We start from the raw sequence: 27400 nt of genomic DNA on the forward strand, positions 1-27400 counted from the left end.
TCTTGGTGTGCTCTGGAGTGCCATATATAAATAGTGCTCATCTCCTACAGCCCTGCTGTCACCCTTTGTCTTGCTGAGAGGAGAATCCATTTCTCTGGTTCAGTAACTCCACCAGGGCACTTCTGCTCTTGAGCCACCCGATTCTCCCTTTCCCCTCCAGCAGCACCACTTGTCATCAACTCCCATCTGTTTCTTCCCACTCGATGAATTCAGCAGAGGGACTTGTGTTTGTGGGTGTTGGGCCCACACTTTAGACTTGAAATTTGACTGTACAATGCATGAATCAAAGATAAAATCCTTGCTGCATGAAACATTACAGCAAGCACCCAGCATCCAGGGGTGGCACATAGACGGCTGCAGGGGGAGAAGATGACCTGAGAGGAATCTCAGGTGTTGCCACCAGCTCTGACCATGCTCCTGATGGAAACAAGTAAGGTTGGCAAAGAATATACAGATGGGTACAAAACTTCATCTGGAAAGCCTACATGCAGTGATTTGCCAAAAGTCATGCTGTTGATGTTAGAAGCTATTACCCCACTGGAGCGTGTAATTTTGGTAGCTCAATCTCCGATGTCCTCCTACAGAGGGCACAAGAGAGGTCCCTTGCCAAGCTCCACCGGCCCCAAAACACTTCCTCAAAGGTCCTCTCTGCTCCACCTTCCCCTCCCCCCCCCACCCCAAGACCCCTCTGCTCAATGCTGGCAGAGCACAGCTTCCACGTGGGTAGTGAGACTGGTGCTCACATGCATCTTGGTACAAAAGCAGCAATAACCCCTGTGACTTTGCGGAAACAGGGTCTGGGGCAGAGGAGCTGAGCTGGCTCTGAGGCCAGGACTTGGGGGAAGCAAACGCAGAGCAGGTGGTTGCATAGTGCACTTACAGCACCATTAACAAGCACTGCCGATTAGACTAAACAAGGGCTCATCAGCATGCAGTCCAAAGGCCACAGGCTGTGGAGGGAGGATAATAGATGAACAACAAGAAGGAGGGGAGATGAAAGGAAAGTGGAGATGGGAATGAGTTTTAATAATATTGTTTCCTAATTACAGCCCAGCAGAGGGAGCAGATGCAGGCTGTACGACGGTCAGAACTCAGCCAGGAACGTACTGGAGCTGTGGCAAGCACCGGCAGACACAGGGGACACAGTGGCAGCACGGCTTGGTGTTGTGCCTGTGCCTCCTGCAAGCCGTGCTTGCTGCTGCCCAGCACCCTGCTGATGGTGCTTCTTTGGGGGCTGCAGAAAGCAATTCGACGTCTTCTGACCTCAGCCAGGAGCTGCCCTGGTGGGGTTGATAGGAACAGCAGCAGCTTCTTTGGGCTGGGGATAAAAGGGAGAAGGTTTTGGGGTGTCAGCTTTGCCTGAATTGTGCTGGGCCTCTGTGGAAAGCAAGAGAAATGGCACACGCAGTGCCTGGCGTGGAGACACGTGTCTACAGTCCCAGGTATGGAAGCATCTCTCCAACCATGGCACATCCATCCTCCCAGGACAGCAGGAACCTTTCTCATTAAGTCCCAAAATATGTATGAGGGGGATTCAGTATCATCCTCCCAACATAAGAAAACAAAACGACTTCCTGCACAACCCCGTAGCACAGTTGGGACTGTGGGGCAGAGCCCTGAACCTGTCCTTCGTGCACAGATAGGGCCAGTCCTGACCTTCCCCATTTCACTGAGCAATGCATGTGCAGGAAGAAGATTTCAACCCCCTGAAAACCTCTCCCCCAGCTTGGCCCGGTGTCTGTAAACCCCCTACGCTCGTCCAAGCTGTGTGCAGAAACCCACAGGATGAGGAGCACTAATGCGTGTTTTGGCCCCGGTCCAAGATAAATGCTGGCTATAATAACCCTCGGGGGGAAAGCCAAACAGAGGAGCCCATTGTTAGGGACAGCCCGGCACGTTACGCTTCATTTGGGCCAACAGCACTTCCCGCACGAGGCTCAGGGCACCGGGTGCTTGATGTGGGCAAGGTGGGCTGAGGCCAGAAATCGGAGGAAAAGGGGAACGTGGGGACAGGGAGCTTCAGATGTTGGCTCTTGCGTTAGCCTGGCCCACAGAGAAAAAAAAAAAAAAAAGCTTGGAAGAAGAGCAGCTGGCAGGTATGTCGGGCCTGTGCTGGTGTCAGCTGGAGGTCCTGGTTTCTAAGAGGCCAGGAAGCAGCGGTGGTGTCTCCTGTCCCATGCTCCCTCTGTGCACGCGTATGAAGAGGTCCTGCTTCAGGATCCCCCCTGGTGAATTCTTGTCTGGCTCCCTTCAGAAGGAGCTACAGAAGAACAACGTTGGATGAAACCCTGTGGCTCTCTGCTAGGCACGGCCCGAGCTCTGGTCACTTGTGGAAGCTTCCTCAACCCCTGTAGACATGGTGAAGGGACCCAGGGGAAGGCCTGTCCCCGCCCCAGGAGGGAAGGTGACCTGCAGCCTTCTCTGTCAGTAGGAGCGAGTGAGGGGGCAGCCATAGCAGAGACGTGCCCCATGTCCCGCTCGTGGCAGGGCTGCTGGCAGGACGCAGCGGAGCCACGGGCTGGGTGATGGAGGGGCCTGGTGGGCGCCCGCAGGAGGGACCTCGGCCATGCGGTGGGGCCTTCTCCTGCTCCTGCCACGTGGAGGATATCCTCACCATCCCCAGCAGCCAGGTTGGGAGCGGCAGGAGGTTTGTTTTTCTGATGGTTTGCTTGTGATGAACAGCCTTCTAGCAAAATTATTATTAATTGATTATTATTTAGGAGAACAGTGCTGCAAAGAAACAGTGACCTGCTCCCCAGCAGAGACAGGCAGCTCTCTGCGGCACCCAGAGGATCAGGGTGCTGCTGCCCGCATTAGCACGTATGAAATCTGCTTTGGCCCACATTCTCAGGTCAGTCATATTGTTCAACACAACTTGTGGCTTGAAAGGGCTGTAAAGCTTACATCTGGTTAAAAAAACAAAAGTGGAGGGGAGGAAAGGCGTTACTGCTGTTGTCTAGTTTGTGGGTGGCTTGCTATCACACGGAGCTGGCGTGTAACCACCGCTACGAGGAACCACAGGCGGCATGCCCACATCTCAGGGTGCGCGTGGTGCGGCCAAGAGCCAGGGCTCAGCCCCAGCAGCTTTTTTTGGGGTCAGAGCTGGTGCCTGCACCAGGCTGTGCTGCTCAGCAGCTCTGGGGAGCACCTGGGGCCCTTTACACTTGTAAGCTGCTCTGATAGCCTGGAAAGGAAGCATTAGAGATGTGCAAATAGCTAATTACAAATGAGCTGCTGGGTTGTTCACAGCGTGCCTGAGCAGTTCCTGCGGGGACAGCAGTGCTGTGCTCCATGCAGGTCTGTGCAGGGGGTGTGAGTGACCATGTCCGGTGCAACAGAAGGTGCAGTGACACCTGAGAGAAAAATAAAAGGAGTGTTTTAGGAGCCAGGAGGGAGAGCAGATGGTGCTGGGAATGACACGGGTGCCCTGAGTCACAAAGCTCTGTGCTCTGATGTGGGATGAATTGCTACCAGCTGGGGGAAGCTGGAGGTGGGCTTTAGCACTTGTTCCTGAGCACTGGAGGGGTGTGAGATGTGTCCCAGTGAGGTGCTGGGGAGGGCTCAGCTCCTTCTGTTGGCTCCTTGGGATTGCTGGCATGAGAGCGGGTGTGTGTTTGGCTGTGGGCAGGTAAGGTAAGACTGGGTGATGTGCCTTGGTGGCACAGGGCACAGTCCTGTATGCAGGGATGACCAGGGGCTGGAGGTTTTCCTACAGGGTTTCAGGAGGCTTGTTCCACCATGGGAGTGACTATCCCTGTTTCCCAGCTCCAAGGCTGGGTGGCACTCTGGGGGGGGGGGGGGGGGGGGGGGGCTGGTGCCACTTAAGGTAGCTATGGCTTCTCTATTATCTTCACCACTCTGTGACCTGTATTTCATTAACATGCCAAGTTTCCTGTTTTTTTTATAACTATAAAAATCCTTGCAGCTGAATAAGCTGTCAGGCACCAAGTTAAATAGATGCTGGGTTGGTGGTGAAGATGTGAACTTGGGGCATTCCCAAGTTTCTTTTCCTCAGCTCCCTGTCCTTGCTGGCCCCTCAGCTGTGCTGCCACTGGTGGCTGCTGGGTTCCCCTATGATGTAGCCTGAGCAGTGCTTTTCTATGGGTTACTTCAAATCCTTGTGGCCCTCGGTCTGCTTGGTGGGAGGGGAGGATGGAGGAGATGGCCAGCTGGAGCATGAAGCTCTGGTCTCTACATGCACCTGACTGATTGGGGTGTCTTGTTTGGTTGATTGATGGGCGAAGCTCAGGAAAAAAAAAAAGCCACCTGTGTCCCCCTGCTGGGAGCTCGGTGCCCTCTATGTGAGAGAGGAGCTCTCCATAGATAACCGCCTGTGCCATTCAGTTTGTCACCACAACGTTGTGTGCATCAGCGCTGTGACCTCTCCTCCTGTGTAAGCAGAGAGGACGGTGCCCAAGCTGGGGAGCAAGAAGTGACCTCAGGGCCAGAGCAGAGTCCCCAGCAGTGACAGAGGAGATGCTGCTTAGGGAGATCAGAATAAGGCACCAATCTTCTCCTGTAGCAAATGCCAGCAGGTTTCTCTAGTTTGCAAAACGCACGTGGCATTTGCCAGCAGATGAGGCACATACTGGTCTTCTGTGTGTGTTTTTACCGTGTGCACTGGAGATGGCAGCAGAGCGCTCCTGGCTCCTGTGCATCTCAGGCTTTTAAATACGCTTCTCACTTTGAGACTGGCTTAAAGAAAAGTTGGAGCACTGATGGCTTTTTGAAGTGCTTGGTGTGCTTGTGATGTGCTGGTAAAAAGACAGATTGGCTTTTAGGACCGAGCCTTTCATCAAAGTGTGTTGCCATTGATTTTACTGGAACTGTTGTTTCTCTGAAATTCCAAGTCTATTAGCAGATTTCAGGGCTGGAGGCAGCTCTTAAATCATCTGGTCTTACCGCCCATCCAACGCAGTCCTTGCAGCTCTGTCCTTTGGGCTCTGTGCTGAGCTGGCACTTGATAAATGAAGAGAAACCTGCTTCAACCTGGAGGCTGTGTAGTTTAGGGGAAATGGATTAGTTACCTGGCCATTTCCCCTCATAGGTTTCATTTGTTTTTCAAATGTCTCTCACTAAATCGTGACCGTAACTGAAACGTGCAGGCTTTGTGGCTTCGTTTTGTTTGGTTTTTAACCTCGTGTTTCTTGGTTGGGTTGGTGGGAGCTTACAGCAGATGCTTGACTCTGAATTAAAGATGTCTTTGGTCCAACCCCATGTGGTGGCTCTAGAGACTGTGCTGCAGCGTACAAAAGCAGCTGCGTGGTCCGGCCCAGTGCTGGGGGGAAGCACCTATAAACTGGAGATGATGCACTTGATCCAGCGTGTTCGCTGCAGTGGCGCATCGCCTAGGAGGTGAGGAGCTTGGCTTTGGAGGCACGAGACATGGCATTGCTCATCACCCACTGTAGGAATGTATTTAACTCACCTCTGTAAGGGTTGTGGCTTAAACTACCTGCCCGAATAATAGCTTGAGTGGGCCCTGACAGCTGCTGACCTTATCAAGCTCCCACCAGTATGTACTGCTGAGCGAGGAGAACAATGTTTCTATTTAAAAAGCAACCTTTAGTTTTAAATAGGGGTCAGCCCAATAAAAGATGAAGGCCCTTTGTAACTGGGAAGGATAAAAGTGAGAACAAGTAACCTTTCTTTGTGGTACAACTTTGGTTTGAAAGAATATAGTGTTTCTTAGGGCTTGTTTGGGAAGGACAAGGATAACTGTTTGCTTCAGTTCTTGGCTGTTTTGATATTTTCTTAAAAACAAACTTTTAAATAGCTTTTTGGCTTGATTTATTATTGGAAATCCAATCGCCTCACGCATGTTTTTTTAATTGTTTCGATGAAAACCAGCATCGAGTGGAAGGATGTTGTTCCGTGCTGAAGAGCGGGTGCAGCTCAGCTCAGCAGACCTCAGCTGCCGATCTGCACGCAGCATCAAAGCCGTGCAGGGTGGTAAGGGAAAAACAAATCCATGTCAGTAGGTCTCAACACATGATGTAGAGATCTGCACTTCCTGGGGGGGTTGCAGGAAATGTTGAATATCGTTGGATGCTGCTGCAATATCTCACTTGAGCTGCGCCACAAGAGGGCAACCCGAGGCAACGAATGTTCTACTCAAGTCCAGGAGATGCTGGTAGGAGCTCTGGGGAAGGATGACATGCTGGAAAATCAAAGAACCATTAAGGTTGGAAAACCCCTCCAAGATCAGCTGGTCCAACCGTCCCCCTACCACCAATGTCACCCACTAAACCCTGTCCCCAAGCACCACGTCCAACCTTTCCTTGAACACCCACAGGGACGGTGACTCCGCCACCTCCCTGGGCAACCCGTCCCAACGCCTGACTGCTCCTTCTGAGAAGAAATGTCTCCTCATTTCCAACCTAAAAATGCAGCCACCGCCCCCCAGGTGCAGAGCAGGACCTGCCGGTGATGGTGTGTTTTGTGGGTGTCCACGCAGCAGCACTCATCCCAGGTGGCTTTCTCAATGGGAGCAGTTTGTTGGCGTTGGCTCTGTTCGCTCCGGCTGCTTCCCCATTGTATGGATCAACACAGAGGCTGCTGCTGTCAGCCTGGGGTTAGCATGCTGTACTGTGCCCCGTGCTGTTAATTAGTATCTGTCAACACCAAAAACAGTAAAATGGCTGAAACTAAAGGCACGAGATACATTTCCTAGCAGAACTTGTCAGAATTACATTGCTGCGTGTCCTGGAGCAGCAACAGGCTGGAGGTCAGCTGCGTGACCCCGTCCCCTGCAGAACAGCCACGATGGCTCTGGTCCATGCATGGGGAGCAGAAAGCAGTGAGACGGGGTCATGGCTTGGATCCCACTGCAGCAAAGGGAGTTACAGTCAGATATTTGGTAAAAGCTCTCTCTGAGAAGGGTGGCCAAACGCTGGAGCCAGGCATGGGGATGTGGTGAAGCTTCCTGGGCTGCTTGAGGCCATGCAAAGCCAAACGCTGTACCCTGCATCCTCCTCCTGCCACCAAGGACAGGGATGCTGCATGACTGCAGCAGCAAGTCAAGCTGGAATTGGGATTGAATACACAATTCTCAGTTTACCACTAGCAGTGCCAGGGGAAATGACCCCATGGAAGCAGACAATGGTTTAAAACCCTCCTGACATAGGAAGTGTCGCTCTGGAAATGGGTGGAGTAAGTAAAAAGAGCCTTAGAACTGGTTTAAAATGGCTGGACTTTCAGAGAGGGAGCTGGAAAAAAGCCTTTTGCATGAGGAAGGGGCTTTCTGGGGCTGGCTGCCCCCAGCCCTGGGTCATGCTGGACTGAGCAGCCCTGACTCAGAACAAGGGCTTTTTTAAATGATGGCAGGAGTGCAATTAAAACTGAGACACTCTGAATTTAGAAGTACGTAATGGCAGGAAAAACAAGCCGCGATGAGTTAAAAGAATTGACTTAGGCCAGCGAAGGCCAGTCCTGAAATAGATCTCGAACAGGGCTTTTTGAAAATGCTTCCATCAGAACAGTTTCCTGATGGAGAATTTGGCATTTCTACTCAAAGAAATCTTTCAAGAAAAGCATCTGCTTCTGTGGAAAATTTCATCTTTTCGGGCTGGAAAAACGGAGCATGTGAAAACTGAAATCTTTCAGTCCAGGGAAGAATCGTGCCAGTTTTCAGGCAGGCTCCACCTCTGCAGTGAGCTTCGCTTCTGGTTCCTGTGATCCCACAGCCATCCATAGAGGAGGGGAAACCCCCAGATTAACAAACCCTCACCCCCACTGCTTTTGGTAACTGTCACGCACAGAGTTAAAGTCTCCCCCGATGGGGATGGCTGCAAGGTCAGCTTCTGGAGCCCTGTGTGCTGCAGCTCCCCTGGGGCACTGAACTCTCTCCATCGCCTCCATGCCCCATCCCTCCTGACGTGGGCTGCTGGAAAACCCATTCCCATCCCATGCTGGTGTTTTGTGTGTCTTGGGAGGTGCCTGTCACTGGACTGCCGGGAAGGAAAATTCATTTTTACCAGCTTTATTTTATTTTGTGGAAAATGGTTCATCATCTAGGGGTTTGTGCATCTCCTTGCTCCTGTCCCAGCTCCTGGTGGGAATCTAATGTGTCAGACGGAGATGTTGTCCACCAAGGTCCACGTGGCAGGGCCAGAGTTAGCCTTGGAACCTGTGTGTGTTGCCTGGGGATGTGTTGCCCTGTAAAACAAGTGTTGTTGAGTTTGACTGGACTTTACTGTGCCTTCCTTTACCAGCAGTGAGAACTTATTCTCCAAAGACCTTCAAGGAAATGGGAAGGCGCAGGAGGGAGCCTGGGTGAGACCCGTGGTCAGGTGCTGAGGAGGGCTCAGAAGTCTGTTATGGATAATACCTCTTCCAGGTGTAGTGCACAGGATAAATAAAATGGAAGGAGGTCAGCGTGGTCATCCAAGATGGAAACAGGCTATATATATGTACTTTAAAATCTCTGAATCGTGCAAGCTGCTTTGTAGCAGGAGGGAAGGTGTCGAGCTCCAGCAGTGCCCCAGTGTCTGCAGTGTCTGGCAGCTCCTGGATTTCCCAGTGGTGTGTTGGGCTGGAATAACCACAGGACATGGGTGTTTTGGGTTTTGAGGGTGCTTCTGCATTCAGTTGGACCCAAGAAGAGGAAGCGGTTTTAAGGTTTGATGCCCAGGACACAGCCTGAGTGTCAGTGGAGGTTTGAGCAGGATAGGGCTGGCTTGCTGCTGCACCATTCTTCTGTCTGCACAGAGACCAAACCCTGTAAAAGGGAGGCACGCCTAGCCCTGGGTCTGGAGGAGACCTTCAGGGGAGTTCTGAGCTCTCATTCCCGTTCTTGTTCACTTCTGCTGTGATTTTTTTTCCCCCCCCCCCTGCAGACTTTGACGTGGGTAGATGATGCTCATCTGATGGTGCGAGGATGTCTTGCATGCCTAAGACTATGCAGTGCTTTAAGGTCCTTGAGCAGAAGGACTTGCAAAAACAAACAAACAAAAAAAAAAAAAAAAAACTGATTAGCAATAATGTAGAACAACCGAAGTTGAAACCTTGCTCTGGTACAGAAGTGCTTGCATCTCTGTTGAAAGCAATGCTTAAAAACAGAAGGCCAGCAAAACTACAGGGCACTCACAAAACCAGATACTTATGTCCAGGCTGAGGTGCCCAGACCTGAAAGGTTAGAGGGGAAATGTCCTGAATCCTTTGTGCTCCCGAGACCATGTCTGCACCGGGCTGGCAAAGGCTCTCTGCAGTCAGTAGAGGGAGTGTCTTGTGTCTGACTCCTGACAGTGAGAACTGCTTTAATTCCTAGCAGCCCTGTGCATGCAGAAAACTTCACAGAAAGGGTTTTTTGTGAGTGTCTTTGCCTGGGCATTGTCGTGAGATGTGCTTGCTGCTGGCGTGAGTGAGGGGCTGAGCTGAAAACCCGCCCAAACCCTGGGACAAATGTGTTTTCCCCACGTGAACTTTATGAAAGAACTTCTCAGTCCATTTAAGAAAACAAAAAAGTGTTAGGAGCAGAGGCTTGGCCAAAGCTTGGGGTCCTGGTGCAGAGACCGGAGGGAACAGAAAAGCCTCAGTGGAGAGCATTTCTAAAAAAAACAACCCTGTACAGGCCAGGCTTGTGCTTCAGCACTAGCGCAGGGCCTATTTACCAACCTTCCCCTGCTCGCGGGGAAGCAGGAGAGATGTTTTAAAGAGAAAATAAGAAAGAGCCCTGTGCCTGGAGCAGCAGTGATGAGGAGCCCCAAATGCCACTGCCCTCTGTCCCTTGGGATGCTCCGTGCTCCTGGCAGGGGACGAGGTCTCACGCTGGCCCCAGGAGTCTTTTATTTTAGTTTTTTCACCCACATCTGGGCCTGGGTCTATATTATGACAAAGCCACTCAATCAAATGCACTTGTGTGCCAAATCTCACTGCTGCTCTCAGGAGTAAGTGTGCTATTGGCAAAAAACACCTTGTCTCTTCCAGATGGCCAAGGCATCCTCCAGTGCTGGGGAACTATCGAGTCTTCCTGCGCTGCCAGGATTTCTGAAAGATGTAACTGAGACGGAACATACTGGTTTAATCAGCTGGTGATATCTCAGTTGACTTTATATGCATCTGCTTCCTGCACCGATCCTGCCGAGCGAGGCAGACCTGAGGTCAGGCTCTGTTGGACCGGGGTTGCACGAGCTTGGATGAGCTCCCTTGGACATTCGGCGGTGCACAAAGGGCTGATGAGAAAGGGATTCAGCTTGGTGTGTTGGCACTTGTGTGTGGTGCTTGTATTAAAAGTCCTTGCTGTCAAGCCAGCCATCACTTATAATTAGCTTTTACTTCTTCTGCGCGCCTCCTGGCAACAGCAGCCCTTCCCAGGCCGCCTGTGGGTGTGGGCTGTGGGAAGGCTGCTCTGGGCATGTGAACAAATGGTCAGAAATGGCTCAGGAAGGGGAACGTGACCCTTTATCCCCATCTCCAGCTTTGCCAGGGTGTCTCAGCAGGAGCATCCTGCCCGCGGACTCGCTGGGGGGGAGGCCAGGTGCCTGTGGGTACGCTGGGGGAGTGCAAGGGCTTTGGGGTGGGCAAGTATTTAATCGCATTAAGGTGGGTCAGTTTTGGGGGAGGGCAGAGGGAGGTTAGGTTTTGTTAAGGTCCTACATGGCTGTGCTGGCCGAGGAGCAGCAGGAGGAGATGATCTGGTGAGGAATGAATGGGGCCTCGCAGGCAGGAGCAAGTGGTGAGTCCTCGAAGCAAGCGTGCCAGCGAAGCGTTTGTGGCATGAGCCTGGCAAATAACCCATTTCTGGGTGTTTTGGTGCATGAGATCTCCATGCTGGCAAAGCGTTTTGGCTGGGTGCGAACTCAGGGCAGCATGGTGTTGGGGAAGTATCGTGTGCTGCTCTCACGTGCAGAGGTCCCATCGATGCTCCATGTCACCTCCTGGCGTGTGCCCATTGGTGGTGGAAATGGACTCAGGGCATCTGCCACATGGGGTGTCTGGGCCCTCAGCTGCTAGGAGGTCTGCCCACACAGGAACACAGATCCTTGTGCTAATTGAAGCTTTAAGGTCCAGGAAATAAGATTTTCTCTGGAGCGGAGAGAGGCTGGTCTCTCTTGCTCCAGGGAGGAGCGTTCAGCATAGTGCTTTTCCTGCCTGTGGCATCGTTATGCATCGCAGCTAAAGGGACAGCAGCAAAATGCATGGAGAACAGGTGAGATCAGAGCATATTTATAGTAATGATAACACACGTGGCAGACAGGATGGAAGAACCTCTTGCTGCTCTGATCTCTGCTCTGTGGACCGATCCCTTTGGCAGCCAGGCGTTAAACTGCCTGACGGAGGTGGCTTGAGCAGGTTGGTGTTGCTGACATGCACGGTGAAATGGCACCTGGGCTGGCGACGGGTTTTCTATTCCGAGGGGATGCCCAAAGTTTTGGGATATCCTAAAATAAAACTCGACAGGTTCTGAGTCGCTGTGAAGGACCTTTTTTATTTTTCCGTATTGCCCTGAATACTGTAGCATCGAAAGTTGCAGGCGCTTGAAAGTCAGACCGAGACTTCCTTGAAATAATCCCCCCAAGCATTTGAGATGTCACTGTTGTCTAGTCTGTGTGTCCTAGACATTACTAGTTCCATCTGATTGCATTTTTATGTTTGCAAATAGAATAATCTAATGACCTAATTTCTGAAGGAAGACTGTTATTTATTAACCATGATGTAAATTCTACCAGCATCAGAATAAAGAACATCAGGCTTTTGAATTTGTGATTTTTAAAGATCCAAATCTCAGGGGCAATTAATCATTTCTCTGACATATTGGATTCAGTCATGTGTTATAGCAACAAAACTTCATATGGGCAGTTTATGATGCAACATTAACTTGTCAGCAAGAAGGACAATTCATGACTGTCTACGACTAGCAAGTGGCAGGCGTTTGGACAACTGTCCCATAGTTTTGCAAGCATCAGCAAATTTTATTGGCAAGGTCTATGTAGGCAGAGTATAATATAAGCTTTTCTCATATATATTATTAAGAAAGGAAAAAAAACCAACAAAAATCCACTGCCAGGAGTTTCTACTTATTTTCCATAACGAGAGCTGGAGGGTCTGTAAAATCTGGCCTCATAAAGAAATTGCATTGGATGAATTTTTCCTTTACGAGGAAGATGGAAGAAATCTGGGTTTGTTCAGATGCACGAGTCTTCCTAAATTGTAGTTCATCAGCTGTGTTTCTATCATGCAGAGGGCTCTGGCTTAGATGGAGCCTGGAAGGATGGAGCGGGTGTCTGTCCCCGAGCCTCTGTCACTGTGTTCACCGGGCTGCAATGCAGGTTTGGGCAAACAGAGCACAGCAGCCCCAGGAACAAAGCTGCAAACTGCAGGGTTTGGGAGAAGCGGTGGCCTTGGCACACCAGCAGCCTGGTTGTTCTCAGGGTCTTAGAGATATCGCAGGAAGGAGCCGCAAAAGCTTGGAGGGAGGAGAGGGGTGCGCTTCGCTGTTGTTTATGGTGGGAAAGGTCCTTGAAAGTGCACAGAGGTGGCTTTGCTTTGATGCAGTAGAGAAGAGAGAAGCACAAGATAAATGCAGGAGGAGAAATTGCACAGTGGAAAAGCAAAGGGATTAAGAAGAGATCTCCATAGCACCGTTCCAGGCAGATATGCACCGGGGTGAGACCGTCTGCCGAGGCCAGAGGCCAGGCTGCTGCAGGAGCCAGGCTGTGAGCGGACTGGGGACCTGAACCAGGATTTCAGCAGGTTGGGGGGATGCAAGGGGCAATAGTCTCGGAGCAGCAAAGCCCATGCAGTTATTGTGCTGGGGTCTAGCCGGGGAGCAGGGCACGAGTTGCAGCTGCGGTCCGGCTGTTGGCAGAAGAGCTGGGAGGTGGGGGTCACAGCGATCAAGAACCTGTGGGGGAGGCTTTCTGGGGACAGGAGGGAGAGAGATGAAGAATTTTAACTGTAATTAGGCTGGGTTCAGGGCCGTGCCTACACCACAGGACATAAGTGGGAAATCAGTGGCACTGGAGTAGCCTAAAACTGCTTGATGCATTCCACGAGGCAAGAGGATACTAAGGCTAAATGCTGGTGGAGGTGGTTATGAACGGCTCGTCTGTTCACAAGAGGTTTGCACTGAGCCTTACTGCAGGAGTGAGATGATGGCCTGGAGGAAAGTGTGGGAGTAGTGCTGGCCTGTGCCCAGGTGCGTGTGGACCTGGCCGAAAACGCCCAGCCCTGTAGAGCTGGCTACATGCAGCACGGGGTTCGGTGCGTGGTGGAAAAAGCAGCGCTGGAGGAGCCTATTAGTGGGCACCTGGCTTGAAAGAACACAGCTGGAGAAGAAGCTATAAATGCAGGGATGACGGGAGGCTACACAATACATGTGTGGTGTCACATGCATGGCATGGCCTCGTGGTGTTTCTCTAGGGCTCCAGAGGACCTCCATGGCCCAAGCTGCATGAGGAGTGCCGTGAGGCTGTTTCCGTGTGAATGGCTGCAGTTTGAGTGGGATACGTGGGCTGTACGTATGGCATGTCCTGGCTGCTCCTCCCTGGCCGCAGATCACACCCTTCTCCCAGCAAAGGGGGGGGCTGGCCGCCTCCTTCCCACTGGGAGCAGGGAGATGGAGACTGCTTAGGTTTAGGCTGGGTAAAAGGGGCTTCTACAGCAGCAACGTCTGATGGAAAGTCTGCAGAAAGTGGAAACTAGATCAAATGAATAGGCACACCTCCGAAAAAAACAGGAGCAGGACAAAACCATTGTGAATGAGACCAAGACAGCAGCTTTCCTCTGCCTCCTGCAGAGGGAAACTAATGGTGAGAGTTGCCAGAGCATTTCACAACCTCAGCATCTGTTGTACTGCATGGTTGCAGTTTTCTATTTTGGTTAGTGCTGTACGGGCATTGATGATGGTGTGGGCTCATGATAGAGATCCTTAAGTAATTGGCTGGGATGAAATTAATCCTGAAGTGCCCAGAATAGTGCCAAAGATTTTTGAGCACCAGTTTGTTCTTGGCTTCTTTCAAGGGCTCCTGAGGGTGGCTGAGGTTACACAAAACTGAAAGGGCAAACCTAGTACTTGGCTCTGAATAACGGGGGGAAGAAAATAGGAGCTGCAGGGCAGGGTAGCTTATCTCTGCTTTCAGGGCTAAAGGAGCAGCTTGTGACTGCCTAGGGGACAACAAGGCCTTGTCAAAAACACAGCCTGCTAAAGCAAGCAAGTCTACTTCAGTAACGTGGGGAGGGGGCCCAAGGGTGGGTAGGAGCAGTGGATGACCTTGAAGATAAGGTTTCTGATGTCTTGTTACTTGATGCTGTGAACAAGCCAGAAAAATGTGATGAAGGTTGCAGCGTGACATGGTTAATTATCAGTGGTTTGTTTTTCCAAATGATTGATTTGGAGAACATTGCAGAGTTGGAGACTTGAAGAACTTCCCAGACTCTAGGGAGGTCAGTAATGGTTCAGTGGTGTTTTGTCCTGGTGTTAGGATGACTTTATATCTGCCTTAATGAACTGGATGATAGTGGAGGACAGAGTCATATAAAAGTTGCAGGTAACAGCAAAGTGGGAGGGTTTCAAGTGTGCTGGAAGATGAATTTCAGCTTGATTTTGAGAGAATCCCTCCTAGATCTAAACCAAATCCTGTGTGATTCCCTAAAAACACAGGTGAATATGTATGGGAGCAGTCCACCGCATGAGTGCAGGAAGGAAAAACCTACCAGATCCTGCTCCTGCAGATGACCGTCCTCACCTTTTTTGAAGGAAAATGGGGCTTTGTTGGCTTTGCCAGGAGGTCTCCAGAAACCCCCAAGAAATAGGAGGGGAGATAAAAGTGAAGGTACCGCATTCAAAGTTGAGGTGAGTTTATGGGAGATCCCAAGATGAGCAGGGTTTTCTACTTCCGTGCTGTTGGTTGGGACGTTGGGACAGGAGCTGCCATAATCTGGCAGCCAGGGCTTGCTCTGCTTCTGCTCACCATGCTGCCTGGCCAGGGATGTGACAGGGGTGTCTTCAGCTGCTCCTCCTCTAGCAGGCTGCTGGCGAGGGCTGGGATGTAACTCCCTGCACCTGCTGCTTGGGAACCTCTCCAGATCCTTCCAGGTTGTGATGAAGTGGCTCTGCGCTGCTCCTTTCCAAGAGAACAGCATGATTGATGCGTATCTGCTGAGACAAGTCGGTCTGTGTAATGTCAGTGGCTTGCAGAGTTAACAGCCAGTCCTGTAGCGTTGGCTTCCTTCGAGTGTAAATCTCGATGTCGCTGTGATAGTTGGGAAATGGAATTTCAGTTTGAGCTTACCTTTGCTCAGTTCCAATAAATGGCTATGGGTTGAAATGCTTCTTCTGATTGGGAAGAGGCTTTTCACTTTTTGAGTCTTTCCTGAGCTAGGTGGCTTTCAGGTGAGCACCACAAGGAAATATCCATGTTTCCGTTGCACCTCTAAGCATTTCCAAATATACCCCTGTAGTCTCAGAGACGAGCAAGGGTGTTGAACGCGAAGTGATGGATTTCTCAGAGCAGTAAGAATTCTTTCCCCCGATGACTTTTTCTTTTCGAGTTATGGTCTTGTCTATAACCAACTGTTCTGGTAGAGCTCAGGACAGAGGCGTGCTGGTGGTTTGCATGTCTTCTCACATGATGTTACTGTTTATTTTCACATCTATTTAACAGCATGAGGAGAGATGCTGTTCTGGCACCACAGTGTTGTCAAAGGCCTGCTTGCAGCCAGCTTCACGGTGATGCAGACTCTCATGATGTTCCTGCACGCATCTAGGGATGCTTGAGCTTTCTTCAGAACGCTGCAGCTCCAGGAGCCTTGTGCCTTTACCTGAGATAGCGTGGGCTGGCTGCTCCTCAAGAGCTGGCTGCGAAACATAAATGTTGTGCTTTGCTTACTAAGATATCGTGTGCAAAAGCTAGCGCCATATCCATCTGCTGAAGTCTCTTTGCAGTGTCAAACACTAAGCAAACTCCTCAAGTCCCCACCAAGCCTTGCTTTACAGAGTCGTGGCAAGCCAGGTAAGCGCAGGGAGTTTATTTTAATATGGACAAACTGTTTCAGCCTTGGGAGCTCCCCAAGCAGATGCCAGCTACGTGGAAACAGGGGAGCTTGCTTGTTCCTGTGCATCTCTTGTGCCCTGGGCCTCAAATTCCACTGCGCTGATGGCACAGCCAGAGATGCCCTTGCTGGTTTACAGCCAAGGTGGCGATGTGTCTTCCTGCCTCTGTATTTATCATACCTGCATATCCATCCCAGCTCCTCCACTGCCCGTCCCAGAGTGCACAAACACAGACCCTGTCGCCTCTGCTCTGCGGAGCCTTATTTTTCATCATCCAAGTTACACCGAAGGGAGGGAATTTGCACCAAAAAGCCTGCGTTTCTTGTTGCTCCTGGTTTGTAGCCAGAAGGCCTCAACAAGCCACCTTGCTGCATGCCAGCCGGCCAACAGAAAACCTCCTGTCAGCCCACTTGCTCCCACAGGCAGTATTAACCCAACAAATTCCACAAACTTGTCTGTAAAACAAAATTAAATGAGATGCCCAGAAGTGTATGGACCTGTAATGTTTTCCTGACTGCGCAGCAGAGCCCGATGGCTTGTCTGAAAGCTTCCTCCCATCTCCTGCCTGTGCCTTAGCACGTCGCTGCTCCCTGCAGGAGTCTGGCTGGCTGTCCTGGATGGGGTCAGGGCTCTCAATTGCTCTCCTTCCCTGCTTGCCAGTCCATTGATGGAGACTGCCTCGGCTTGAGCAGGAGGACCTCCATCTCAGGGAGTTGGCCTTTGCTTATTTAAACCCATTTCCTTCAGGATTGCCTTTCCATGGCTTCTGGATTCAGAATTGCTGAATCCGTGTCAGAAGAAAAAGTGTTTAAAGGTGACATTTGCTTCAAGTTCCAGCCGTTCCTCTGCATGTGGGTGCTTTCCTGCGGGCTGTCACTTCCTCAACCTGTCTTTTTAATTTTTTGTCTCCAGTGGATGGTGTTGGAGCATTCCTTGGCTGCAGTATGCAAATCCTAAAATCCTACAAAATCCCTTGATCCCCCTGTCTAGTTTCAGACTTGTTTATGGAACAGAGTCTGTGTAGATATTAATGGCTGGGTTAGCAGTGGAGGAGCAGAGATGTGTTGCAGCATTAGACTGGATTCTCAGTGGTACTTGGCATAGGTAAAAAAAAAAAAAAAAAAAAAAATCATGTCCTGAGGATTGCTCAGAGGATGTTCCAGCCCCGGCCGCTCCGGAGGCAGAGTGTGGCTGAGCTGGGTAGCCTTAAATATGAAAGGCAAATTTGAGCTGTGATTTCTTGGCCAGTTATGCACGTTGACTTGGCCGTGAGACCTGACGGCACAGCCGTGCGTTTGGTAAGCCGGTGTCTGTCATCTGGCAAGGCAGTGCTGCGGGTTTCCTCCAGTCTTGTGCTCCATCCCCTCTGTTTATGTGAAGCCAGTGGGGAAATGCAGCGTTAACTGATACATTGATGGTTATCAGAGCTGTTTTGCTTTTATTTAATCCAGACCTTTCAGCCTCCCTCTGTCTGATGGAACAACGTGTGACCGAGCACAGCTAGTGCCTTGTAGGAGCGATGACGTGCTTGGGAACAAGTGACTTTCTGCATCGGCTGCCACGGGCTGTTGACACAGTATCACTGATGTACCCTGCTGATGGACCCCATGCTTTTCCCTCCAGACTGTGGCATGGCTCTGTGTTACGTTCAGATCCGCCAGTAAAATTTCTGGGAGGCAAGCTAACGCAGCGGGAGGGGAGACCTCCGGTGGCCTGGTACAGCACATCCCAAACTTGCCCTGCTGCCTGGGTGTGCTATGAAAGGCTGGGGACCTCTGGATGTCAGCATCTGGGGCCTGCCTGCAGGTGCTGGGATGACTTGGGACAGCTGTGTTGGTCCTCTGGCTGAGCCCCCGATGGAGCAGAGAGCTCTGAAGCACACTGCTGAGAGCAGCGAGATGCTGAGACTATTTCTGTTCTGATGGGACTTCGCTAGAATTCCCTGCGGTTGTGGTTCTGCTTTAATTATCCCAAATCTTGACGCCATATGTTAATTTCCAAGTGCTTTGCTCCGGAGAAGAGCCCAGCATTTCCCTATAGGTTCTCACTTCATTAATGTATCGTCAGCCCATAACAGAGCATTCTCTGCTATTAAAGCAGCCCCAAGACAAGACAAAACTCCTTGTGGATGCCAGTAGGCCTGAGCCAAGACCCCAAGGAGCCCACAGCTGCCTTCCCGCTGAGAAATCTGAGATTGGAGATGGTCATCTCTCTGCAAACCCTTTTTTTTCTTCACCTTTTCCTTCTTTTTCCTTCTTGTTTAAAAGAATGAAGTATATTCCTTTGTATAGAGGAAAATTCCTGCACACCTAGCTTCTCCTGTGTGTGTGGTGCATTCACATGGCTCATTTCAACCTGGCCTATTTTGGTGTTTCCAGGTCAGAAGCAGGAGGACATCACCACCCCCGGTCCCTATTAGTGAGGGCCTTGTTGGCCATAATAGAGGATGCCTAAGGCATCCTTCCACCTCTCCCACGCCAACCTTCTTCTGCACAATTCCCCTTTTCTTCCCCAAGTGAAAGAGCTGCCTGAGGGCTGCGGGGTCACCTAGCTGTGGGCATGAGCCCGGGGATATTTTGGGCAGGGGCATGCGAGGGCTGGGTGCGCGCTGTTTGCCTGGGAGATGTATCGGGGCACTGTAGCTCCGCGAGGACCTTGCCATGTTACACAGCAGCTTTGTGGCTGAGCAAAAATAAATGAGTGACTTATCCCACTGCCAAGGACCGTCAGTGGGAGGTCAGTGTTTGATATTTCCACACCCAAAAAAGCAGCCCCAAGCTAGAATTACAGTACAAAATACCCATTCAGACCTCTCCAGCCTTCTGTTTTCATTGACTTCCATCCCCTGCTTGTACACACAGAGTCCCTTCCTTTCCAAAAGAAAACAGTATTGCTGATAAGGGACACTTATCTCAGCAAGTCATTACAGAACAAGCAAGCTTTTGTGTTTGCATCTGATTCCTGCCACAATGTTAACAAACCCCTCATATGGAAGCTTTATTTTCCACTCTAAAGATGGCCCTTAGGGTAATATGTGAGGTGCATTATATATTTCATAAATACTTCCCACAGATGTTCCTTCCTTCCTTAAAAAAAAAAAAAAAGAAAAGAGAGGGGGTGACTTCTGAAGATTTCAGCGTTCTGTCTGTTCTGTAGAGTGCTTCTAAACAATGATCCCTGGCTCTGCTGCACATGGATATTTACCCTTCCTGTGCTCTCTGCTGGGATGTTACTGCCCTTTGATCCCCTCGAAGCATTAGCCAGTGCTGGAGTTTTCTCTCTCATTGCAGTGGGTTCCCATTATGAACTGAAAGCTCATCCCCAGTTGCAGCAGCTCAAATTCGGTGTGCTATTTCCCTCTGCACATGCTGGGGCACAGCATGTGCCATGGGTAAGTATTGAGGTACTAGGATTATAGATCTTCATAATAAAATCTGTGCTGCAAAAAGGATTTCCAATCTAACTTAAGTGCTCAGCACCTTCTGAGGTAGACCCTAACACTGAGGACTTTGCAGAAGGAAGGTCTTTCAGGGCAATTGACGACTGATGTTGGCTTTCTGTAATTCTGTGGGCCTTCCTATCGAGGAAGGTCGGGCTGCTTTCCAGATGCCAAGGAAGCTTCCTCTGCAACCTGGGGAAGGGGCGATAGAGAAGTACCACCAGAAATCCAGCAGTCATGGGGCTGGATGTGGCCTGCCTGCGGAGCTGAGGTGAGATGAGAGCTGTGCTCAGTGGACGCGGTGCTTCCCACAAACCCTCCACCAGTTGCACGGTGTGAAGGCAGAATTAGTTCAGGCCGCGTGGCGAGTTGGTTGCAGCCCTGCAGTAAGGGGGGTGGGAGGCAGCTCTCCCAGCGTGGTGTCGAGCAGCTACTCCGCATCAACCTTGTGCAGCCAAGATCTGATGCAATTCTAACTTTCGTTATGTATGCAAAACAAATTGGAGTGGGCTATAGCTATCCTTGACAAATAAACTAAAAACAAGAGCTGGTTGGAAAACGTCCCCCATCCCAATGGGATTTTTTTTAGGCAAAATCCCAGATCGGAATATTCCAGTTCTCCCGCGTGATGCTTCTCATTATGTTCCTGCTCCTCATCAACAGGCTGCCTCGCTCGCACCCACTGCTCCCTGGTGTGCTCCTGTTGTGGTCCCCGTGTCGCGGGAGCCCCTCGCAGCAGCGTGCGGGATGCTTCATGCCTGGGAACGCTGCCTGGTGAGGAGCAGAGGGACCCTGAATAACTGATTACAGCTTCCCATGAGATATCGCGTGCTCTGGGCTTTGTTCAGAAATTACTGATGTTCGTTCGGAAGGAAAGGTCACGCAACTCTTAATGTGAACGAACTTTTTCATTAGGAAAATTTCATAAGGATTTTCTATTTTGTTTTCCTTTGCTTGCCACCTTTTAATTAAAACAGCCCCGTTTAAAACAAACCACTCTTTAAAGAAGTTCTGTTGACATATTCAAAACTCCCCCCATCTTAAATCCTTTTAAAATAAGGATTAAGTCTGTCCACTTCCAGATACCTGCCCAAATAAATGAGCTTGCAATGTACTTGAGTTCAATAATGTGGACCGCTCTGGTCAAAGGAGAATTTCTAAAGCCATCAGTGAAGTGTTCCTGGTCAAAGGAGATACAAACAACAACCAGCTTAGTGTAGGGTGTGTTGTACCTGCTCGGGATCTTCTTGGATCAGGCTGGTTCTAGCAATGTGGAAATAGAGGTCCTAAACTGATGCATGTCCTACAAGCGTGCATACCTGGCAGATCATTCTATGCGGTGCATGTAAAGGTTTGAAAGAACTGAGTCAGTTCTCATGTACCAATCATTTTCCTGTGATATATTTGAAAGCCTGAATAATTTTGAACACTTAAGTAGCCTTCAGAGGGATTACTGGCATGCTGTGGCGTGTAGGCTATAGCTTGCCGAGCTCTTGGTGAAAAGCTGCATATGTTTTTGGCCTTGCATTGGAAAAGGGAAACTGAAAACATGGTAAATGACAGAGCTGGGACCACGTCCCAGAAGGCTGTATGTCTCACTGCCCGTCTGTCTCTCTCTTATCCACCCTGGTGTCTGCATGTTACCCTTCTCTGTCTGCGGCTAATTGTTGCTGTTACTCAAACTTTGATAGCGTAGTGACCTTGGAAGAAGCCGACTCTTAAAAACAGCAGTGTTATGACATGTTGGATTTCTGTTTTCTCTGGTATTTGCACCTTCCTCTGCATCCCGGTTCAGTTCCAACCGATTTCTCAGCACGGGGAGCTCACCCCGTCGCTGCAGTGGGGGCAGGACGTGGTTGCTGCAGGTACCAGCTACCTCTCGGTGGGGGACTTGTGATGAAGGCTGGGCACATGCATGTGTCCCCTCTTGCTGAATTCAGCGTGAGTATGGGGGGAACAAAACCACAACCTATGATACTTCTGAAACAACTCCTTTACTAATTTTAACTATTGCTGGCAGGAACAGCTTTCACACCCTTGTACACGCTGTACGGTGTTAGCAGTAATGATTCTCTACTGTCATATAATCTAATTGCAAAAATGGGCCAAATTCTGCCCATGGCACGAGGCCAGAGCAGAGAACTCCAGAGCCCTAATCTCCCTGGCTTTATATCCTCCCCTCTTGCATCTACTTTTTTAATCTCTGATGAATAGAAGGCTTCATCTTTTTTAAACTCCAGCAGGACAACACACGTGTGGACTGACTCTACCACAAACTCCTCAGTAACACTCTCGCTGTTTGGGGGAAGTAAATATGCGAATTTCAAAAGTCTTTCTGTGTGGAGAATCTGTTTGGATTTGAACAGGAAGTGGGGAGCAGGCATATAGGTAGTAATATTAATGAAGTTTTTTATAAAGACTTCATTCAAGGCTTTCAAAGAAAATATGACTCTTATGGGACCCACAGTTTATCTGCCAAGTCCAAGAATCTGGTTGGAATTTAAAATATATATTTAAAGGTCTCGGAGAAGTAGCAGATTAGAAAATAGAGCAGCCTGGGAAGGGCACATGGGAAATTAGTGCCAGAAGAGGAGGTGGGTCCTCGGGGGCCAAGCTCTGCAGCAGGGTGCTGAGCCACCAGACAATAAATGCTTTGCTTGGCCATGGAGTGGCAGGAAGAGGGGGTGACTGGTGTAAATCCAGTCGCCTCTTCCAGCTCTTGTGTCACGTTCAAGTGGTGAAGGATGTCCAGAAGGCCTCCTGCTGATGGATGTGTGCTTTCGCAAGACCTTGAGTTCAGACTCCTTCCTTCCTTCTTTCTCCCACATGGGAAATGGCTGCGTTGGCTCGTTTTCTGCCTTAAAAATGCAGTTAAATACTTTTGGTTTATAGCCTTTCTTTCATTGAGGGGTCCCAAGGTTGGTTGTTATGGGACTGGAGGACAAGAGCTTGCAGCAGTCAGGTGAACTGGTCAGGAAGGAGGGGTGTCTGGCAGGGAGCAGCTAGGGACAGCAGCCTGGCATTTCTGGTGGGCCTTGTGTGTCCCTAAAGGCCCTGATGTGTCTGCACCATTACTCGATCTGAGAATCGATCTGAAAAATCTTTTGCTTATTTTGGGGAGAACGGGCTTCCTGACAGGGGCATAGAGGTTCCCAATCATCCTGTCCAAGTTTGAGCGGCATGTTTTATGACATGGGAGGATCACAGGTCAGGAGGGCTTGGTCCCTCATGGTCCCTCCCAGTCTTTATTTTTCCTGGGGCTGGTAGCTGGTTTCCTAATCTGCACTGGATGGTGATCAGAGACCTCTGCTGGCTTGCCCGTTCCCTGTGTCTCAACCCAAGCCATGGTTCGTTGATGCTCGGGTGCTTCCAGATGTCCAACTCATGTCCCCTTTGCAGTGTGTACCCACAGCTTTCTCCAAGCCTCTCTAGAAGCCTGGGTTGTTTGTTTGTGTCGCATGAAAGGCGATGTATGCGTTCACCGCTTTGGGTCAGATGTTGTTGGCTTGGAAAATAAGCAAACAAGCAGAAGCTTGTGAAGGATCACTTTCCAGCTTGGCTGTCTAGTTAGAAACCTGTGTACTGTGGCTGGACAGCCAGGCCTTGCACGCAAGGTGTCAGGTGTGGCAGTGACCCCACCAGAAAAGCTTTGACAGATGATGTGCAAACGCCCTATTTGTGATGATTTTACTCTTACCTGGCAGCGATCCCCCTTGTTTGTGCGTTGCCCCTGTGCTTTGCATTCCCGGAGCAGGCAAAGTACTGTAACTTCAGGCAAACGGCAAGAGCACAAAGCTGCACACTGACCTTGGTCTTGTTTAGAAAAGTCAGCAAGGCTAATTTGGAGTGAAGGCAATCTCTGTGCATGGGTCAAAGACCCCAAGACTGTATGTAGGAGCACTCAAGGACACATCTGTCTAGCCTCGTGCTCCTGTTCCTAGCAAGAGCAGCCAGGAAGAGGGTAATGACCTGCACAAAGTGATATGTTTTCCCCAAAATATGTTTTTCTGGTGACTTGATTCTAGGGGCTTCCTCAGGCACTGATGGTGCCTTCTCGATTTCACATTTAATGATTGATTTTTTTCCCATTGTTTTGTGCCATGCCCCGTAACAAATGGTTTCACAGCTCAGCTGTGCTCTGTGCCTTTCTGTAGGGCTGCTTTGTGCTCTGTGTGAGGGCATTCATGTCTCCAGAGTTGTGCCTGATGTGCAGACCTGTATCGAGGTGATGGAGCTCATTATTCTGCATGCTGGATGTGATGCTTTGGGGCCATCAGTAACAGTTCAAGGTGGCAGGACTGGTACCATGAATGTCAGCTGCATTGAGCTCTCAGTATTTCTTTCACCTGGTATCTCTCTTCTACCTGTTCTGCCGTGCTTTCACCTTTGCTGGGTCCTGGCCATGTGTTGCTGTTTAATGCAGTGGCTTTGAGGTGTTAGTGATAATCCTCTTTTCTTCTCCCAGCCCCGCAGTCTCACTGTAGCACAACAAATCTGTCTGCTGCAGAGGGATTTGCAGGAAAACTCTGTCTCTATTTAAGCTGATGACAAAGCTCCTGGGGGCTTAGGCTGTATTTACATATGATCACAAGACCGTATTTCAGTGGCAGCAGGAACAACTACCTGGAGAACAGGATCAGGCTCTGTCAAAGAATTTGTCATGTTTTAAATAGCAGCAACAAAAGGAGGCTCCTGTTCTTCTGCGTTTGGTGAGGAGGCATCAAACAGCATGACCCAAAGTACATCTTGACTGATGTACTTGCCTGACTTTCTTTTCACTGAAGAGCACATCCTTACACTTTAAGTCAATGCAAGACCAAATATCAGTGTTTACATAACAAAAATAACCCGAGGATTTTTGCTTCAGCATCAAATGAATGGAAAGGATTTCCAAAAAAACATGACTTGGAAATAGATAATAAAATTAGTGAGCAAGCTGCTCTCATGAGCAAGCCTACAGGGATAAGTCAGGATTTTTTTTTAAAGGCTAAAGTAAACTCTGTGAAAATGCCCACCCTGTTGAAGGAGGTTTTTTGGTGACTCCAGTGGCTGAAACGCCCAGAAGAGGGTGGTGGATATTTTGGCGTGCTGGACAAACAGAGGCTAACAGGAGCAGCAAGCTTGTGACTCCCTCCGTGTATAAACTGATGGTGATTCATCTAGGTTTTCATTTTAATAGCAAGGCCACCAAGCCAGCTAAAATACATCTGAGGTGAATGCCATGGAATAAAAGGATCAGCTCAGGACAGCGAAGCGGTGATGGGATGCCAACGCCCCGTGGTGGGTACCAAGACTGGAGGCTTGTCCTACCAGCGGCCGGGTTGCCAGGCACAAAGGAAAGAACGAGCAACTGCTGCTGCTTTGGCAGGGACAGAACAAAAACAAGCACTAAGCAGTCCAGCCCTTTGGATTTTCATCATTTTTGTCTACCTTCTGTTAAGTTTCCATAGGCTTAAAAACTGGAAACAACCTGGGGCCCTCTTCTCCCCTACATCCCCAAACCCGACTATTTCTGTGACTTGGCTGGGGCCAGAGGAAGCTATTTCAGTAGGAAATGGTTATTTTAAGACAATCTAGAAAAGGCAATGGCTCTCTGCCAAATTAATAACATAATGCAACTAAAATGTTGCTTTTCGTGTAATGCTTCCAGGGCTAACACAAAACCAAAGTGCAGTGAGTTTATGGGGTCGCCGGTCGTTACCCTGCGTGTAGCGGTGCTCCCCTGCTTCACCTCCATCCTCCTCCTGCAGCCCAGGATGTCAGGGGCTGGAGCAGAGCTGTTGTTTCTCCACTGGCTTTAATTCTAGCCAGCAGAAAGGCAAGTGACGCATATTTGAAGGGGTGACTTAAGGCTTTGGACCTGCTGAAAAAGAGCAGCTTTCCTCCTGAAAACTGAGCAGAACTGTAATCGTGGCACGCACAGGATTTCAGATCTCTTGGAAATAATATTTAAAAATTTGTATTTACTTCAGAGAGTACATCTGTGCTTCTGAGTGGTGTTAAACAATATCCAGGACGTGTGAAGGGAGAAGCAGTTGTAGGAAGGGCTGCGTGGCTGGCATACAGATGAGCTATGCTGCTCCAACCTTCAACCAAATTCTGAGGGATCCATTTCTCATGCTGCTTCATGAGACAAAAGTACACATGAATTTTGAGGTAAAATGAATATTAAGGACTAGAGACTGAACCCAGAGCTGTCCAGCTGTTGTTTCTGGATACAGGTTGATTTTTCGCATATATCTGAATGAGATTTCAGCTCCAATTCCTTGCTTTTTTTTCAATGTATATAAACGAAGAAGGTGTTTATTGCTGAAGGAAATGCAGTGGGAAGAGCACAATTTTTTTTGGCTTTCTATCTGGTCTCCACAACAGTGAGAGACTGTGAAAATACAAACAAATCTTTATTTCTGGACTAATTGCTTAAAGCCAGGAGCTTGCAAAAAGCTGAGAGTAACTTGATGCAAAATGCAGTTCTGTCACCCTGTTTTCACACTCCTCATTTCTCCATACACTTCTGTTCCCTCTTTCATGTTAGTCCTTCCCTGCAGCCCTGTCCAGGCTATTGAAACCTGTAAGCTCATCCAAAAACTACTGAAAGACACAAAGCTTTCTTTTGACTTAATGAACTTTAAGTACGTAAGGCCTAAACTAACATGGTCCTGCTCCCAGCCCATCTGTGGAAACAAATTCAGACACCAATTCAGATGCTGGTTTGGAAGCACTTTTGACCGTTTACATAAAACTCTGAGATCCTCAGGATTTTGTTTTCGTCCTTAACACTGCAAAACAAGCCCTCAGCAACAGAGGAAGACGGGTTGATTTGATTTGTTTGGAGAATCTACCTTTTGTCTGAATGTTCACAGGCTGGACTTGCAGACGGCAGAGCCGATGCCCTATTCCCTCTGCACGCCTTTGAGCTGGATGCCAACCACCTCCCCAGACCCCTGCTGCTTCATTTAACCAGTTGTGCTGGGGGGGGAAAAGGATCTTTTTTTTTTTTTCCTCCCTGTCAAAACATTGTCTGACACATTTGGCTTCTGTTCTGTTTTGTGTAGCAAGCCAGTCCTGGTGCCTCCAACCAAGTGGGACCTCACATTGCAGACTTCTCCCAGGGAGGTAACGCTGCTGATGTTTGCTCTGCAGACAAGATGTGAAGATGGGCTTCTCTGCTAGGACAGCACCCGTCCTTATCCTTGTGCAAAGGCTTCCACAGTCTGACCTCTTCCACAAGACAGTGAGTGCCCAGCTTAACTCAGTGGGAGGAAGTGATTCTAATTTAATCATCAGTTGGATTTTAAATGAACTTTACAAGTAGATTGCATGAGTTAAGGATATCATCATCAGTTCAATAGCAGAGCTAGGGACCCTCATGTACTTTCAGGTGTGGAAGAATGGTGAGGGCAGGGGGATTTTCCAGACAGCCCCGCCAAACGTGTTTGTCTTGGGTCCACGGCACAGAAATGACTCCGGAGGAGGTGGAGAGCAGCCTTACTATGGAGTGTTATTATGGGACAGATTTTGTCATTTTAGGCATTGAAGGAGGTAATGGAAAAAACCTCCTGTGATTGTGTTCCCTTGCCTCTTCCTCTAGCCTCCTTCCGACCCACATACTCATCTCCAACCAGAGCGCTGGAAGCATCCAATGGGAGCTTGGTTTGAAATCTAAACCTATTCTTTTTTCCCCTCTTCCTAAAGTCTGTGTTCTTCCACCAAATATAGAAGATCCCATTGGCTTCAGAGACTCAAGGCTGGCGAATTGCTTCGTTTTAGAATACTTTTTCTAACTGATGCTCTAAGAGGGTTTTTTTTGGTTTTTTGTTTTTTTTTTGCTTCTGCTCTATTGGTTTAATGCATTAATTTGGCACGGAAGAGGTGGAGCCCATAATATCCTGTTCCTGAGGAAGGAGTGCTGGGTAACACTGTGAGCCACTGTTCCAAGCATGGGCTTATTTACTTTAATTAGAAAG

At 49.5% G+C, this 27400-nt stretch overlaps 1 long non-coding RNA gene across 2 annotated transcripts; it reads left to right on the forward strand.

Moving 5' to 3' along the window:
* Positions 1–3273: 3273 nt before the first annotated feature.
* On the forward strand, positions 3274–27315 carry LOC121057440. 2 transcript variants are annotated; one of them, XR_005813793.1, is made up of 3 exons: positions 3274–3628; positions 5851–5952; positions 26489–27315. It is a non-coding gene; the product is annotated as an uncharacterized LOC121057440 (long non-coding RNA). The 2 variants fall into 2 exon arrangements; XR_005813792.1 differs by lacking the exon at positions 26489–27315 and adding an exon at positions 9928–10386.
* The last annotated feature ends 85 nt before the right edge of the window (positions 27316–27400 follow it).

Source organism: Cygnus olor, chromosome 19 (assembly GCF_009769625.2).
Source record: "Cygnus olor isolate bCygOlo1 chromosome 19, bCygOlo1.pri.v2, whole genome shotgun sequence".
Classification (NCBI taxonomy): domain Eukaryota; kingdom Metazoa; phylum Chordata; class Aves; order Anseriformes; family Anatidae; genus Cygnus; species Cygnus olor.